This window comes from Neofelis nebulosa, chromosome 5 (assembly GCF_028018385.1).
Source record: "Neofelis nebulosa isolate mNeoNeb1 chromosome 5, mNeoNeb1.pri, whole genome shotgun sequence".
Taxonomy (NCBI): Eukaryota; Metazoa; Chordata; class Mammalia; order Carnivora; family Felidae; genus Neofelis; species Neofelis nebulosa.
This window is the reverse complement of record NC_080786.1, coordinates 104,028,507-104,045,923: the sequence shown is the minus strand read 5'-3', so window position 1 is coordinate 104,045,923 and position 17,417 is coordinate 104,028,507.

Here is a 17,417-nt window from a genome sequence, read left to right as displayed (position 1 = left end):
CCAGTCTTCTAGGGGCATCCAGGAAGAGGGAGCACTGTAGCCAGATTACGGTGACAAAGGGGAGAAGTCATCCAGACTAGTGTTCAGCATTAGAGAGTACAGGAGTAACAATATGAGTATCCCACAGAGATGAGTGTCTGGGAGCAGAGGGGACACAAAACTATATATGATAGGAAAAAAATAGGATTGAGTAGGCAGAGAGGGAAAGAATAGGACCTGAGGTCCCTGGGTGGGGAAACACACATATTTTGGAACAATGTTAGGAGTGTCTGACCACGGCAAATCCCCTCAGGTGTAAGGTTCCCCTTAAGAATGTAACAGACACCACCCACTCCGCCTCAGGTTCCCCTCAGGAATTTGACAAAAGGCCTAAATATGGCCATGGGCCACCCCTCATACAATGTAAATGAGCCAATAAGGAATGGACCACCCAGAGCTATCAGGCCAATAAAGGTGGGACCTGAGAGGGAACAGGGAGGAAAGGAGGGCTATCCAAAACCTTATAAAACAAGGACCCTTGCCTATAGTCTTGGGTATTCTCTTTCAAATTCCCCCTCTCTGTAAAGAAAGCTTTCCTACTATTCTTCTCTGGTCTTATACTCTAGTGAACTTTTGCCTGTTGCTCATTTTGTGTCTATCTGTTTATTCTTCAAAGCAGTGAGACAACAAACCCTGGGTTTTGAGGCAAAGAATCCTGCAACACTACTGGCCAACAGACATTTGGGAAGCAGCAGGGAAGCACAGGTTGGAGGTGGGAAGCAGGTTGCATGGGTGGACCAGTTCATCAGCTCAGGTGAGGCAAGTGCTAGTCTTGGAAGGGCTGGTGGCTGGGCAAACTATCAGGGTTAATTTCAGTGTGTGTTCACTCTGTACCAAACACTTTACTTATTTTATCTTTAATCTTCGCACTTTACATTTGATAACAAGGAGAAGAAATGAAATCTGGGCTATCATGATCCAAAATAAGAGGTCATTCCTTCTAATTGGACAAAAGAGTCTTAGGCTTTTCCTCTCCACTCAAGGTTGCACAGCAACTGTTATTTGCCCCATTTTACAGACAAGTAGGTAGAGCAGGACTTGCCACAGTTACTTAGCTCTGGTGCTGCTCTTGAGGACTGATCAGCACCATGGTCTACACCCTCCAGAAGAAATTAATCACTTTCTATTTCACACATGGGTGACAATGAACAAACCCAATAAAATAATGCATTGCTGAACTTAATCTACTCTTTTTTGTGTGGTGGTTTGGGTGTGACCAGCAATAACACCTCTGGGATCTAAGGAATGTGATTTAAAGCTAAGACTAGTGGTCCAGGCTAGAGTTCATTTTATGTCTGCCAGAAAACAGGCATGTGACTTGTGGGAAATCACTTAACTCCCTCTAGGTTCAGTTTCCTCCCCTGCACAAGGCAAGGACTAGTCATAATCTGTGGATACATTTCTCGAGGTAGAGAGAAGAGAACTATGCAAGGGAAGCAATGAGCAAAAGCCCAGAAATGGGACTGAGGGTGAAATCTCCCAGGAGAAAAAGCTGAAACTGACCTTTCCACAGGTGAGCACTCAGACTAAGGATATGTAATGATAATAATAATAAACATTTGAATAGGTAGAAGGGAGCAAGAAAAAGGAAAGCTTAGAAAGCTAGGCAGAGAAATTTAGGAATAAACACTACAGGAAACATTGCAGACAGGGTGAGAATATGAAGGAAGCAGTATTTTAGGAAAATGGCTCTGGCAGCATATTCAGGGAGGGTTGGAACAGGGAGAAGCCGTAGTCAGGGAGACAAATTGCGGCTCCATATTTGTGAGGGGATTGGACTGAATCCTCCCCGCTCACTCTGTGTGGCTTCCTGATGGCTTGCACCCCATAGATAGAAGTGCTCAGGAAGTATATTGTGGCTATAGAATATCTCCATAAATGTGTGTGTGTGTGTGTGTGTGTGTGTGTGTGTGTGTGCGCGCGCACTTCTGGAAAAGATACCTAAGGAACAGGCAGGAATGGGAACAGGATATGGGGTGGGGGAAGGAGACAGTTACCTTTCACTTCCTACTTTTCTGGTCTATTTTAGTTTGTGGCATGTTCATGCATTTTCATAACAGATTTTTAAAAGTAGTTCTCATTATAACATCCAAGGATAAAAGATCACATCAAGACAGAGCACACAGCTGTGTAAATCTCTTTCCTAGTCTGGACCACTTTGCATATTTAAAGGTATACAAAGAACAGAAAGTGTCAAAAGCAGTACCGGATAGGAGAAAACTGAATGTGCCGAGAGCAGAGAGGCCCTGGCAACTCTTTGGAGGCAGGAAGCTGAGATCAAGACATGACCCACGTGAGCAAAGGAAGGATAGACTCTTCCTTCCCTCTTGGCCTCCTGTATACATCCGTTAACCCAATGCTCCAACTGTCCACTGGGCCCATTTACTATCAAGTTGCACACATGGCTTTAGAATTTGACAGAATAACAGACTTACCACAGCCCGGTCAACCAACGTCTTAAAATAGAAAATGAAAAAGCCCAAACTCCCAAAAGAAGTAAACAAATTAACCTTGCCAGCAAAATAAACAAAAGGTGTATTTTAATCATGATAGAGAAACATAGATGAGTGTAGAACTAAAGGTGCTTTTTTCAGAAGGAAAATTTAATCTACATCTATTGAGAGGAAATTAAATTTGAGACTGGCATTTTGGTTCATTTTTGTCAAAAGATGCTGAGACCTACTATAACATTTATTTGCTAGTATGTAAGAGGCAGAGAGAGAAAAGGGATGCCGGAGAGAAGGGAAGGGATAAGGCACAAGGGTCGTCTGCACATTGCTGTGAATTCTTCACATGTGGACTTCCTTTGAACGTTCCAGAGTTTGGTTTGTCAACTCGCTTGTGGAGAGATTGGACTCTGGGAGCCACCTGGCTATGCTCATACATACGGTGACCATATTACTGATCATCCAAACCCACATGTATTTTTTATACCAGGACATAGTAGTAAATAGTAATAATAAATATTAGAAAGTAATAATAAAATTATTAATTTAATAATTGAACTTGGGCAGCAGATATAATCTAAGACTGTCCCAAGCAAATAAGGACATATGGACACCCATTTATAAGAAAAACAAAGACTTGGAGTGACCATTTATAGATCAGCAACAATGGTACACCTTTTCAATAACTACCAAGTCCTGATTGCCTGTGTCCATTATTCCCAGGATTCTCAGAGAATATTACCATCAGAAAGCTTCACCCAGAGAGAGGCTTTAAATACTCATTTTTGTTTTCATTCAGTTTGCCTTATAGCTAAATAATTCCTCCTATTCTCTCCTGGTGTTTACTTTTTCAGGAACTGAGTGCTATGTAAACCACCACACTCACATTTGCATTAAATGGTACAATTTCCAGAATTAAATGTATCTCAGTTACTTACTTAACAAGGTAAAGACAAGGAGTGGGAAGGCCTTAAGTGAAAGGGAGAGTTGAGATATGATTTTTCACCTTGGCCTAGTGAAAGGGCGGGCCTACGCCGGCCGACTCCATCTTGTTCTGTGCCCTTCACCTTTGACCACACCTCCTCCCCTTGAGTAACCCCACCGCTCACCTGCCTAACAGGACTCGGACCCTTCCCCAGCCAATCGGCTGAGGCCACAGCCATTACCTCACCAACTGCCCCTAGGCCCCAATAAAACCTTTGTCCTTTTGAAACTCACTCTCTCTCCCCCGGTATCTCACCGCTGCCTCGGTGCAGGTAGGGGATTGAGCTCGAGCTAGCTCGAATAAAGGCTCTTTTGCTTTTACATCGGACTCGGCTCCCTGGCGGTATTTGGGGATCACGAATTCTGGGCATAACACTAGAAAGAATCATGTTGGTCAAAACTTAGCTTCTACTTGATAGGAAATAATTTAATGCCTGCCTGCCATGTGAGAAATGATATCTGCCTGGGTGATCAACCATCCTCGTTGGCCAGAAATTGAAGCATTTCCCAGGACTTGGGTCTTTTAGTGCTCAAACCAGAAGAGTCCCAGGCAACTTTGGACAAGTTGGCCACCTGCTTTTAAGTCTAGAGCATTTAATTATTTTAAGAATAAAACTCTTGTTTGGGAATTAGCTATTTTATGCTAGTTGTATTTTCTGTAGTCCTCTCTCTCCCCCAGGTATTTTATAAGTAGCTTTTTGAAAATTTTTATATATTCTCATTCAATCTACATTTATTACCCATCTATAATTGTCCATGCTAGGCTTGGGGGTACAATGATGGACAGAATAAACACTCTTTGTCCTCTTAGAATAATTAATTGGGATCTGGTTTCTTCTATCTTGTATCATGGCAATACTTCAGGCAAATTTGTAGAGAAAAATCTTCGCACTCCCTGGGGTGGATGATACTGGTCAGACAGCAGAAGTCAGAATGAGGGACCCCAGGGGGATTGTGGAAGCCAGGAGAAGAGGGGAGCTTGGGCCGCCATGACTCTCAGCTCCCCACTGAGCTAAAACCTTCAATGGGTTATGTTATTCTCAACATGAGAGGCCTTGTTCTCACACTGCTCTTTCACAGGCTCTCTCTCATCATCCTCTGCTTGGGGGGTTCCCAATGGGAGGGATGAGGGTTTCCCATCTCTGATCCTTGTCATCCCCCAATGTAAAATCCTGGGAGTCATCTACAATTTCTCCAATTTCTCCTCCTCTCTCATGCACACAATTGACCACCAATTTCTATTGATTCTATAATTATAAAATCTTATCAACTTTTATGTATGTATGTGTGTGTATGTATTTTTAGAGAGAGAGAGAGAAAGAGAGTGCAAGCAGGGGAGGGACAGAGGGAGAAGAAGAAAGAGAATATTAAGCAGGCGCTACGCCCAGTGCAGAACCCCACATAGGGCTGGATCTCACCAACGTGAGATCATGACCTGAGCCGAAATCAAGAGTCATAGGCTTAACTGACTGAGCCACCCAGGCGCCCCAAGTCTTATCCATTTTTAGCAGACAGTTTGGAGTGTCTAATGAGCCCACACCCTACTCTGTGAAGTGCCTGCTTTCATCCACAAGCATGAGCCACAAGCTGCCATGTCTGTAAGGTGACACCGGTGTCCTGGCCTAGCTGATTAGACCAAGTGTGAGCATCTGATTCAATCAGGGACAATCACGGTATCTTTCCTATCTGGAATACAGATTAGATTTGGGCCCAAGGTGACACTCTCAGTCTGTGCTTTTTGCTTGAATGGAGTGATGTGAACTTGGGAGGTGAGGTTGGCACTGTGGTGTGGTCATGTGGTGCCACATGCATGCTAATCAGTGGAACTATCCATAGAGAGGGAATCACAGGAATGAAGAGAGGCAGCAATAAGGGAACAAGGGCAGGGAGAGAGATTGCTTGTGTTTCAAATAGCGTTCCTGTTAACAGTACCTCTTGAGACCTAGATTCAATTCCTGCCTTTGGTTTTCATAGGATCTTTCAATAACCTTCTAATAAATTCCCATTTCTCTCCTCCCCCAACTTTAAATTATCCTGAATTTCTGTTTTTCCCATCAGAATATCTTTAACTAAGACATTACGTCTGATTCTTCATCCTAATACAGGTTCTTATTTCGTCTCCTAAGATCATGTGACTATTGTATGTAAATGAAAGTCAGCACAGCACTGTGCATGCTAACACTTCAACCCACGTTAACTACTTTTATTACTATTCAACAAGCATTTGTGCAGTCTTTGAATGCTGTGCTAAAGATGCAGGAGGGTAGCTTTGCTTTCTAAATCGCTTAGTGGATTTGAGATGTGAAAAACCATGCTAGAAAATAGTACCACAGGAAGTAGAGTGGGAAAATTGAAAAGTGGCAGCTTTGGCTGGGTAGTTGGAGGTGAGACAAGTATTGTTTACTTGGGTGCTACTCTGTCCTGGAAGATCACACTGACCCCCATCCTCCACTGCTGACCACAGTGACTCTATCATTGGCAGTCTTCTCCCTTTTAATCAGGGCTAGACATTTCTGAGGGGAGGAAACACAGAGACTCTCCTTTGAAATCCATACCGCCTTGGCATTTTAGTGCCGTAAGTGTAAGCAGAAACTCAATCGATGCCTATTAAGTACATTGTTGAAAGAGTTAAATTTTTCTCAGATTAGCAACCCAACAGTTTTCGAGTTGGTTTCATCATAATTGATTAGATTCACTTGAGTTCTTCATCGGGTTAGGTTATTATGCATGTTTACTTTCAAAGGCTTCCACTGCTGGGAAACCATAATGCGAGTAATAAGAAGAAATATTAATATGCTTCCAAGTAAACAAACACTAAGGCTCTCTTGACAAAGCCTCTTCCATTATTAAAATTTGAGACAAAGTGCCTGAAAATGAGAATGGATTTATCCAGATGTCAACAGAGGAAGGAAGAATTATCAAGCCCTTAAATGATTCCCAACAAGCCAGAACATGTGTCTCAAGGCAGTAAGTGAAATACATTTAGCTACAAGGCCCAGTGAACACCACAAATCTGGGGAAATGCTGCAAGATGCTCTTAATTATGGGCACTACTGGGTAGACAAATGATGCTGATGTCTCCCTAATATTCATGCTTCTGGGACAGTGTGTTATGTGCTTCAACTTGGCCAGGTTTATTCAGTAGAAAATTGCTAATTGCTTAGTCTTTATGCATAAATCTACCATCCCTTAACCAGCTATAATACTTGAATTTTATTTATTTATATGCAATTTAGCTTTCTACAAAAGCAGGGCTTTAAGCAGGTTTATCTCCTTGAAAGAGAAATGTTAAAACATTGAGTTGAATTACAAATCAAGAGTGTTGCACAAATTATTGATTATTTGAAGCCCTCATTTCAAAGGGTGATTATGATCATGACTACAGGTATCTGGGCAATTGAGCTTGCATTCCCAGGCTCTGCTCCCCTCCTCCCAGTCTAACCACAGCCCACTGTCGCTTGAATTTTCCTCCCATCACTCCACAGAAACTCTTCTTTCCATTGATCTCTTAAAGACAAATCCGAATGGTACTTTTCAGTCTCTAATGCTTTCCCTTGTTCTGGGACACTTCCCTCTTTTTGTTCTCCCCCCACCCCCTCACCGTGTTCATTAACTAATCAAAGATCCATCCCCAATCAACATAGTGAGTATCAGAGACATGTCTCTTCAGCTCCCTCCTTCCATGGGTTCTCCTTTCTCAGCTTCCCTTTCATCCTGCCCAGGACTATCTCATCTTAGTCCTTCCTTTCTCCCAATGTTGGATCAAAACTCCAGTTCTCTGCACTCACCTAATTGCTATTTACTCACAGGAAAAAGTTCTGATTAAATTTTGTCATGCATTCATTTTTAAGTATGCCCTCTTAAATATGCTGTGGGTTAAAAGAGAAATAAGACCTCGAGAGGTTCCCACTCTAGTGAGTGCTGGGCCACATAGATATGTCTTAGCTCTTACAGTTAGAGATGAGAAATGTTGGGATAGAGCTATGTACAGGACAGGTCATGGAGGTATGACCCTCTCATCTGTAATTATATTTTTGTTTATTTATTTTTAAATGGTTTAATTTTTTATTTTTTAAAAATGCTTATTTATTTATGAGAGAAAGAGAGACAGACAGACAGAGTGTGAGCAGGGGAGGGGCAGAGAGAGAGGGAGACACAGAATCTGACGCAGGCTCCAGGCTCTGAGCCATCAGCACAGAGCCTGAAGCAGGGCTCGAACTCACGAACCGTGAGATGACCTGAGCCGAAGTCAGACGCTTAAGCCACTGAGTCACCCAGTCGCTCCTGTAATTATATTTTTAAAATAATGTTTGGGGGCACGTGGGTGGCTCAGTCGGTTAAGTTTCCGACTTCGGCTCAGGTCCGGATCTCACGGTTCAGGATTTCAAGCCCTGCGTTGGGCTCTGTGATGACGGCTCAGAGCCTGGAGCCTGCTTCACTTCTGTATCTCCATCTGCCCCTCCCCACTTGCACTCTGTCTCTCTGTCTCTCAAAAATAAATAAACATTAAAAAAAATTTTTTTAAATAACAGTTTGTAACTCAAAGGAAGGAATCTTAAATGTCCCTGAAATGCTACCTGTACATTCACTACCAACACTATCTTATAAGAGCAAATGATAGTTAACCATTTCTGAGGGCTTATTGTACACCAGGCACTGGGTTAATGCTTTACATGTAATAACTCTCATTAACCTCACAGCAGCCTTTGAGGGACATATATAATAACTCACATTATATAAAGACGTTGAGGCTTGGAGAAGTAGCTAGTGATATCTCTGCTTTGGAATCCCAATACATTAAGTACGTCCTTCACCTTCACATTCAATCATTTGCCAAGTTCTGCTGACTCCTTGTCTAAAGATCACTCAGTTCTATCCACATCTTTCCATTCCCCTACCAGCACCCTGATCAAGGCCACCACCATTTCTCTCCTGGTTTATTGCTTTACTCTTTTAATTGGTCTCTTGACTGCAGTCAATCCAGAGTGAGGCTGTATATACAGGAGCACAATCATATTACTATCTTATTTAAAACCTTTTCATGTTTTAAGATAAAGTCCAACACATTAACAGGGCCTGCAAAGCTTTTCACCCTGTGGCCTGCCCTATGTCCCTACCCATCTCCCTTGCTCTCTCATCCCAGGCATGACCTGGCCAGTGCATTACTAGTGAGTGCCAATAGCTCTCTTTGACCTCTGGATGTTCACACATGATGTGACCTCCTCTGCTTGGAACATTCAGCCCTGTCCTTTTCCCTCTGGCTAGCTCCTAGTCATCCTTTGGGTCTCTGTTAAGCAACATTTTACAGGAAGGTATTCTCTAGGCTGTGTCTTTCTTAGATGTGGTCTTAGATGCCTTTACTATTTGTATCATGGTAATCTTTCTATATAATTATTATTTGCCTAACTGCCTATCTTCCTAACTAAATGTAAGCAGTCATAGGGCAGGGATTAAGTCTACTACATTCAGAGTGAACTCGAGTCCTTTGCAGAGTAGGAACTTAAACACCCAGGGAGTGAACTAACAAATCAGACACATCAGTCTGACTCCTGGGTTCATGTTTCTAAGCATGATGCTTTACTGTCTCCTGGCTGAGCTCCAGCTGTGGAGGGATCATGTCCTTGGTTAGAAAGGAATATAATCAAAATGCAACATGTCCTTACAGATAACATATCTTTGGTTAAGAAAGCATCATTACTTCATTCTTTATGTTGAATGTGAAATAAAAGTAGAGTTGACTCTTGAATAATATGTGTTTGAACTGTGTGGGTCCAATTATCCTTGTATGTTTTTTGATAAATACAATACAGTACTGTAAATGTATTTTCTCTTCCTTATGGTTTTCTTAATAACACTTTATTTTCTCTAGATTACTTTTTTGTAAGAATACAGCATATAATGCATATGACATACAAAATATGTCTCAATTTACTATTTATGTTATCATAAATCATATTATGATTTATGGTTCATATTATGAGTAATGGTTCTAGGCAAAGTAGGCTATCAGTAATTAAATTTTGGAGGAGTTGAAAGTTATACATGGATTTGTGTGTGTGTGTGTTGTGGGGAGAGATTGATGCGTTTAACCCTCGTGTTATTCAAGTGTCCACTGTATTGGTTAAGAAATTTGAATTGTATTAGCCCAAGATTTTTTAACCCTTGGAATCTTAGAACTAAAAGTTCATTAATATCAACCACCTCAGTGCTCCATAACTTATAGGTGAGTGTAAAAAAGACCAGCAAAATAAGCGACGGGCCCAAGTTCACTAGTAGAGCCAGGCTGAAAGTATGAACAATTTTGAACAGAATTTAGAAAAAAATACTCAGATCTATGAAGAAAACTAAAGAAAATTATGATTCAGGGTTGTATCTTTGTGCTTCAGAGTCGAAGGCAAGGATACTCTCCCATAAAATACTGATAAACACCACAGCCAGAGAGTGAATATTAGACAAAATGGAACATCATTATGATCTAGTAAAATATTCCTTAGGATCAGTGACCCATGATCTGCATCATAGTTTAACATCTAATTTAGAATTGCTGATGCTATTATTCAGCACAAATGATATGCATTAAATACATTCAGTGATTCTGAAAGGTGATGTTTAATATAAATCCAAGGTATTGTTCTCATTGTTTTTGTATTTTTCTGGTTGATATGACCTTAACTCAGGATAATTCTGAGTTTTAAGTAAGTACAATTATAATCAACACTTCATGTGATATTCAAAGATATACTTACCTAAAATAAAATTAAAGTATTATATATTCTACTTTAATTAAATTCAACAAATGCTTTTGAATACCTAGTAAGTACAAAAAATTGGCAAAATCCTTGGGATGCCAGAATAATTAATACATAGCTTCTGCTCTCAAGATTTAACTCTAGTAGGCGACAAGACTCATCAAATCATTTTTAGGATGATAAATGTAATAATGGACATACATTCTCCAAGAGGCTGTAATGAAAATAAAGTGAATTGTGGTTAAAATTCTTACCTCAGAATGATTCCGTTGTACAAACACATTGGGCTTTTTTTTTTTTTCTTAAACTATTTAACTTCATATAATGGATAACACCCGAGGGAAAAATATCAGTAAAAATAGCAAAGCATCTTTTTACCTGTCATTCAATGTACTAGCGGAAGAGGGAGAGAGACAAACCTACCTTGGAAAGGGCAAAAGAAATGAGTAGACCAGTGCTGGGCAAGACTTTATACACGTTTGTCAAGGTCAGTGGTGACAACCTCAGTTAATTTTGCCATTGTTTCTAAATTGGTCTGCTGGTTTTTAAGAAGTTGAACCCGTGGACCCGGATTTGGCACCCAAAATGTCTCTGAGGCAAGGGTGTAAGATGCCAGAAAACTATTCCGTTTCTACAACCAAAATCCACAGACTAATTTGACTCATTCTTTAAATGCTTGCCGTATAATAGGATTAGACAAGATTAATAAGAGAAGCAGCCAACACCCCCTCTGGCGGCATCAGTTTTGGAGTCTTGGGCTCTAGGACTATCTCCCCTAGTGATTTTGAACAATTAAGTTAAGGATCTCAACATTTTCCGCAGTGCCAAGGAAACAGTTAATAACAGTTGTCTACTATTTAGGCCATTCTAAGACTCCTTAAAAGAGCACATATAAATGATTTACTATGTTCCAAGCACTGTTCTAAGCACTTTGCATATATGAATTCATTTAAGCTTCATAATAACCCTATAAGGTAGGACTTTTATTATTCCTATTTTACAAATGAGGAAATAAATAGAGGCAGAGATGATAAGATAGCAATTTTTGGAGACAAGATTTGAGCCTAGAAGTTTGGGCTTCAAAATCTATTCTTGTAACCATTGTAATGTACAATTATTAGCCCATAATTCTGATAATGTTCTTTAATATCTTCCCTCAAAAAGTGTAATTTAAAAAAATTTCCTTTCTCTATAAGGAAATACGTTACTATTTGTTTCTTCTAACAGCCAGGAAATTTTCTTTTGCTGCAGTCTCTAGGTGAAGCAAATAGCTAACTGACTGCTATAAAAGGGGAAACAGCCAGACAATGCCTTTGGCTTTGAATCACTTTTCCAGGACTTGAAAGTCTTTTTCAAAACCTGCAAATGTCTCCCTGGAGCAAGAGACTTTCTGAACTACATTTAAAATAGCTTGGGAAGCGATATAAAAAAGTGGAACTCTTTTGGGTTATAGGAAACAGCTCATGCAATCAGTTCTCAGTACTGATGGGCCAGCTCTGCATAACTCTTCCCCAAACCAATTAATTCATCATTTCCCATTGGAGAAAAAGAGAAGAGAATAGAAAGACACCTATACTGAAGCTTATTACAGCAGTGTTATGGATAGAAGTGGGCTAGTAGTAAATACTGAAGTAAGTACTGCATAATTATAACTAATCAGTTATGCTAAAATGAGCCAATATGGCAGCATAATTGAGATGATCCTTGTTTCTTCTTACAGGAATGCAATTTAATTAGAATGGGTAAACTGACAGTCAGCAGTAACCTCGCAGAATCCTAGGCAATATGAGATGAAGCAAGAAAAATAACACCCTGGCTGGCTTTCAGTTTGTAGGAAATGGACATTAGAGCTGTCCATTTGGCCTTTGGGAGGCTGAAAGCCATTTTTCATGTGTGCTTAGGGCTTGAGAAAAAGGGTGTGTTGTTGTGTTTGGGCTTTTAAAAAAGAATCAATCTAGATAAAGCAGACAAAACAGTTTAACTTGCATTTCAAGCAGCTCCGAGGATTCCAAATATTCAAATGTAGAGGAAACTAACCAGATTGGGTTTTCAGAGGGGTCTAATTTGTATTAAATAGAGGCAGCTGTTAAAAGCAATAAACCTGTTACCACTTTGAACGGTCAGGATTGAGGCATGTTCCAGTAGAGTCTGAGGGCAAGTGGTTGAGAGCAAGAGGTGTATAAGGAAGTAGGGCATGTTTTGGCTCTATTAAAAAAAAAATTCCAAGAAAGGACAGGATCAGGGAGTTGCTTATGTGGCTTGGTTGGCATTTGGTAGTTCTCAAATCTACAAGGTGAATAGGCATGGCAGCCCTGAAGATTCAAACTTGGCCTGTGATATCGTTCTTATAACCCCAGGAGTATGAGGCAGAGTTATTTATTCTCTGGGTTGAATAGAGAATGGGATCAAAACAAGGGCCTTAATGTAAAGTAAGTCATGTCTTAAAAAAATGAAGCACAGGAGAGCTAAATTCTGTCAACAACTTTTACATTCAAATGATCAAATCGTATAGATAATTGCCTGAACAATAAAATTAAAGTAACTGTTCCCAACATAGAGACCCCCTTGAAAATTTGTTGTATATGATGATCATAAAGTGGTCTACTGAAAATAGTTGGCCGAGGACTCTAATATGCAGAACTAAAAGTCAAATCTCAAGTCTTACTATAATAATTGCTAAAGACCAAATATTTTGCAGCATTGATTACACAGATGTTACTGAACCTTTTGAGGGCTAAATAAGTCATGTGATGTTACTAATGAATTATTCTGTCCCATTCTTAACCTAGACAGAAGTTCAATATCATGAAATATGTTAGAGTATGTTGGCTTGTGGAGGAAGGGAAAGGAAGTTTTCCATATGGGCTTGCCACAGATTTAAAGGAAAGAAAAAACAGGGATGCCTGGGTGGCTCAGTCAGTTAAGTGTCTGACTTTGGCTCAGGTCATGATATCACAGTTTGTAGGTTCAAGCCCTGTGTTGGGCTCTGTGCTGACAGTTCAGAGCCTGAAGCCTGCTTTGGATTCTTTGTCTCCCTCTCTCTCTGCCCCTCCCCCACTCATACTCTGTCCCTTTCTCTTAATAATAAATAAACATTTTTAAAAAATTTTTAAAGAAGGAAGAAAACAAAATTCTCAAATCCTCTTTCTTCCAGGCTGCCCAGCTTCTTCCCTTCCCAAGTCCGTGTGTGGTTTGAGGATGACCACATTTGTCAAAGGACTTGATGTGTGGATGTAAAGTGATGGCTTCATGTTTGTTAGAAAACAAGATCGTAAACGTATGAGAAGAATTAATTATTAAAGAAATTTGTGGTATTTGAAGAAGAATGATTTATAAAACAGTATCATGGTATTTTAAAAGTTATATGCCTTTAAAAGTAGTCCTAAAGTGGCTATATCTGAGTAGAGGAATTCTGGATTCTGCAAAAAATTATTTTTCATCGCTGTATTTTATAATTTTCCTATAATGCCTTTTTGTAATAAAAATTATCTTAAGATGGTGGTCAGTATTTCTGAGTATAAATTAGAATCATAATTCAGTATATATATGTATATATGTGTATATACATACACACACATATACATATATAATACATACCTATACATCCATATACACATATATAATTAATTTAACATATAAGTATGTCAAGCATACCAGACACTTTTTGGGGGGGTCTTTTGGCTTGCCTTTGTCTTCTTGTCATAACCCATATCAGATCGTGCATTTTTAACCCTTCCACTCACATCATTTCTTTTGCTTCTGCTCAGTGCACAGGTTAACAATTTAGAATTCATCCTTTGGTATTTTCCTCCATGTTTATATGCTCATGTAGATATGCAAACTCATCACACATTCCTATTGGTTGTTTAACAAAATAAGGTGAATTATATATAGGTCTATATGTCTTCCTTTTCTCACTCAGTAATATTTATTCAAGACTCGCCAAACCAGCTTCCAGAACCCTAATTCATCACTTTAATGGCTGTATGATATTCCATGGTGTAGATATACCACAGTGTATTCAGCAATTCACCTATTGAAGTTTCTAGTTTTTTTGTGTTTTGTTTTTTTACTATTATGAAAAATGTTGTAATCAATATCGTTGTACATGTGTCATTACTTATAATTTTATTTCTTTGGGAAAGTCCCCAAGGGTGGGCATGTCAAGTCAGAGAAAATGCATTCAAAATTGTAATAGATATTGCCAACTGCTTTCCAAAAAGGCAGTAACACTTAATTACACTAGCCAGGTATGAAAGTACTCTTTTTTTGACTACTGACAGTTATTGGCAGTCATTCTTTTTAATTTTTGATAATCTAATAGGCATAAAGTAATATATCATTTGATGTTAATTTCATTTCTGTATTACAGAATTTGAGCATCTTTTCAAATGCTTATTAGTCATTTTTATTGATCCTTGTCCGAATTGTTTATTGTCCTTGTTTATTTTGCCTGTTTTCCTGTGGGGGTATTTACTTTTCTTTTTGATTTGCAATTGCTTCTTGCACATTTTTGTATCCTGATCCTTTGTCATCTATCTTATTAATTTGATTTACCATGTCATTTGTCTCCTGAATTTGTATATGGTAACATTTGTCTTGTATTTTGACATAGTTAGATATAAATATATTTTCTTTTTATAACTAACTTTTTTTTTTTTTTGGTCTAGCTTCGGAGGATTATAAATGGTTATATTTAGTCAGTATTTCTTGGCAGCCCTAGTATTAGTTGCCAAGGGGAACAACAACAATAACAAAATTGCCCTTTGCAAATAGACAAATAGGAACAGAAAACTCCAAAATAATGATGACTTAAATAAGATAGACATTTATTTCTGTCATTGAGTCTGGAAAGAGTTAATCCAGGGCTTGTATGTATACCCCAGTATAAAGGATCAGGTTTCTTCTTTCTGGATGATCTGTTTACTGTGCAAGGCATCCATTCCCCAGGTCAACTCATGATTCAAAATTCTGTTAGAGATCCAGCCATTTTGTCTATTTCCAGTCCAAAGGAAAGAAGGAAAATAAATGGGCCATGTCTTTTAAAGAATTTCCCAGAAATTGTCCACCACTTCCATTTATATCACATTAACAAGAATGTAATTACACATAGTTCCAAAGGATGTTTACATTTCCCTGACTACTAGTGAAGACTATGAAACAGTCTTCATTCCAAGTGGCTTTGTGCTCAGCTAAAAAATTAGTGGTTCCAATACTTTGGAAGATGGGGAAAAACTAACCACAAGAGAGCTTCAAAACAATAATCTGCTGAGATACTTTGAAATTAATGACTTGGGGGAAAGTATACCTTTTATGAAGTCTTTATACTACTCTAAATAAATAAATGATGAATGAATAAATTAATGGCTGAACTTGTAATATATTTACACAAAATCATCATTTTCTTCTCTAGCCAGGTGTCACAGATGTTTTTAGCAGATGATGCTTACTTACTTGGAAAATTGCTATCAACCAGAAGTGACCCTGCACCACTACATAAAGAGAATTTTTCCCCCTATCCATTACTCAGGCTCATCAATTGCCCAATGTTTTCAACAATTTTAAAACATCCTTTGTGAACCTAGTAAAAGGAGCAAAGAAAGAATGCATTGGGGAGAAAAATAACAACACGTTTTTCAGCTAGAAGGGTTAATGCTGCTGCGTGTTTTTTAATGAGTGGCTACATTCAAAGGAGTAACTTCTGTTTAGATGCTGTCATGTCTAGCCTATTTTTAATGAGATTACACATTGCAAAAGAATGTAATAAATTTTATCTTAAAATGTAAAGATGATGTCAAAGCAGATGCTGTGGTTTATAATGTGGGTCTGTTAGTGGGCTGCCTTTTGAATCTAAGAGATAAATTTCAAAATATATTTCACCAGTGCTTGCTGTATATTGGAAATAATGCAGACTTTTTGAGCAATTAGCTCAAGCCAGGTTGAGGTTTTGAGCCAGCCAGATTTCTAATTTTGGAATAAAATATTTGTATTATTAGAGAAATGGTCAGGAATTAGAATTAGGGGCATGCAATAGGCACACATGTGTCTTTTGATTTTATTCTTTGATCAAATTGAATATTCATTTCTTAAAAAAGAAGAAGTCTTGAGCTGTCATTTACAATTTCACTCTCTCTAAAATCTTCTGGGGATGTCATTCAGCAGCATAACTTTTTCCCTCGTGATTGAAACTGAACTCAAGTGCATGAAATGGGCCAATAAAGTTAGACTCTTAGGCAGTTCTGATGCTTCGATAAATAAACTCTCCATGCAGCACTTTTATAATCAATTCATGCCACCAACAAGCATGTTAAAATTATGAGTCATGGAAACCAGAGCTACCTGATTTTGCAGCTGTGAGGCACATATATCTACATAGAGCTTCTATTAGGCCTCACTAAACAGGAGATGGTAGAGTTGTCAAGTCAAATTTATTCCCCGTTCTGCTTCCTTTTCCTAGCTCTGTTCTCTTAGGAGGTGAATGCTCTCTGATCTTTACACTCATTTCCAGTCATTCCAGTTCATGATCTGTTTGTTGGGTAGCTGGGAACCAGACTCTATGCCAGTCTTGACATAACACCAGTGAATAAGGCAAGTCGCTGCCCTCCAGGAGCTCACACTCTAGAGCAGAACTTCTAAGTGCTGTGTTGAGACTCATTACAAGTTATTTGAGGAGAGCCTGGGTGCCACCCAGTCAGTCAGTTAGTTAAACTCTGTCAGTTTAACTCTGACTTCAGCTCAGGCATGATTTTGCAGTTCATGAGTTCGAGCCCCACATTGGGCTCTTTGCGGTCAGCATGGAGCCTGGAGTCTGCTTCAGATTCTGTGTTTCCCTCTCTCTCTGCCCCTCATCCACTCTCTCTCTCAAAAATAAAATAAATGTTAAAAATTTTTTTAAAAAATTTGAAACAGAATAACAACAGTTGTAATGCTTATTTTTTCCCAGTGATTTTTATTTAAAAAAATATAAGTTACAACAGTTTTTAAAATATCCACATATTAATACATATTACTTGCACTCACATACATTTTCCCAAGTGGAAGAATTTAGCTGATACCAAGTCATAAACTGCAGTCCATTTGATCTATGCCATAGCCCTAAGCCTTAATTTTATGAACCTTTGTCATATAGGAGGAAAGGAAGTGAGGACTAGACTTATCTGTGCACTTATCTTGGTCAAAAAGACTTTGAAAATAGATC